Consider the following 1,924-nt stretch of genomic DNA (forward strand, 5'->3'; position numbering starts at 1 on the left):
TCTTATCTTCACGAATGAAATCATAATTTTAAGACCGTTGTACTCAGTTTATCTTTGTCTGATATTGACATTTTCTAAAGATCTGAAAAGGGTATCAAAGAGGCAGAGACAGAAGAAATCTGTGAAAAAGCAATTATTTTTTTCCTGGCATTTTATTTAAGAAGCATAATAAAAATTCAAAGGAGATGTGATTTGACTTAAGTAAAATAAAAAGAAAAACAGCAACAAAAAAAGGAACAATGTAACCACACAGATATGCAGAATGATTGTGCATAAATATTTTAAAAACTACTCAATTAACACAAATACAACTCAAATAAGAAGCAAAATCTTTCCTTGACCTTTTATGAATAAATTAATCTACAACTAAGTTATTCTAAAGGAAATATTTAATCCTAAAATTTCATACAAAAGATCTACAATACATATGCAGTTAGTGTGCCATGTGTTGCTTTTCTCTTGAAAAATTATTTGAACTTTCTGGGAGGGTTGTCTTTAGTTTATTACTCATCCCAACGTACTCTTTAGTTTCTTGAGATCAAGTCTGAACCTGTGCAGCCACACCTTGCCTCTTACTAAAAATCATCTGGCTAGCCCTGCCTATATAGTCAGTCTACACCTAAAACCAGCTAAATACCGGTTGGAAATCTAAAAAAACATAAAGAAGAAAAAAAGAGAAGAATTTATGTTGTAGAAATGATCGAGCAATTCTCTTCTACAGCCAATGGCGTCCTCTTGTGGCCCGAAGGGTACGTGCCTGTTCTAGCACTGGCAAAACGTATTTTCCAGTGAAGACTTGTGGTTATTGCTATCCAACATCAGTTAAAGGTACAAACAGCAGTCTGTCACACAAATACTCAGTGGATAACCTGAAAAGCTGAACTGGTGCATCATTTCGTCGAAAGCATCAGAGACGTTTATCAAACTCTGCTGAGATAACAACGACTCTTAGACTACTTAAAAGTCTCGTTTCTTTCTACAATACCTTTCACCACCGGTAGCACATTTTATTCTGAGGTCATTAAATCTAACGAAATAAATGTCAAACTTAACCATCGCGACTTTTAAAGAAATTACACCCAGTTTCACAATAAAATGACTCTGAGCAAAATTCTGTTTTTATCACAGAAACCCTACCACCACCACCTTTAGTGGTGCGTTCTGTCATGTGCATTGCAGTGGCCAAAAAGGTTTAGTTTTGTTCCTGAGCTTCTCCTCCACTTCCTTTTTGTGTTTCTTTATTGGCTTGCGATGCACAACAAACATGACTTATTAAGACTTTCTTTTAACAATCATTTGTTTTTCTTTATGTTTTACATATGTGCAGCAGATCAATGACTATACAGGGTGACGAAAACAGCATTCTCTGACTATAGTTAATATGGATTTTATTCGGGAGAGCCACGCTAACAGGAGTGAATACGAAGACAAAGTGCACTTTTTTAGTATTTTACCTCGAAAAACGTTGAAAACTTTATAAACTTTTCCTACCTCTGCACAGTTCTGCACTAAAATCCCAATAAAGCACTTCGTACATGGCTGTAAACTGTGAATAGGTACCAATACATAAGAACGACGGTGTAAAGAGGAAGTATTGTGTTTTTGAAATAAGCTTTGCTTCCTTCTTGTTCTGTTCTTCGGCACGTTTTTAGCGTGAGTCACTTTTTTGATATGTGTGGAGTACATTTTCATTTTTCTGATGCACGCGCTCATTTAATAATCTATCAACTTCCTCATATAAGCTTTCTCACGCACTCTTAGTTCATAATTGATATTCACTGTTATTGTCAGGCGGATTTATCTGAATGGTTGGTGACTTGTGTTAAGAACTAAATAATATAAGTAATGGTTGTAATATGTCACCGCTGTTATTGGTCTGTGCGGCATGACGTCGAAGCAAGGGCGTGGCCTGCTTGTTTGATTG

This window comes from Gambusia affinis, linkage group LG14, assembly GCF_019740435.1.
Source record: "Gambusia affinis linkage group LG14, SWU_Gaff_1.0, whole genome shotgun sequence".
NCBI lineage: Eukaryota > Metazoa > Chordata > Actinopteri > Cyprinodontiformes > Poeciliidae > Gambusia > Gambusia affinis.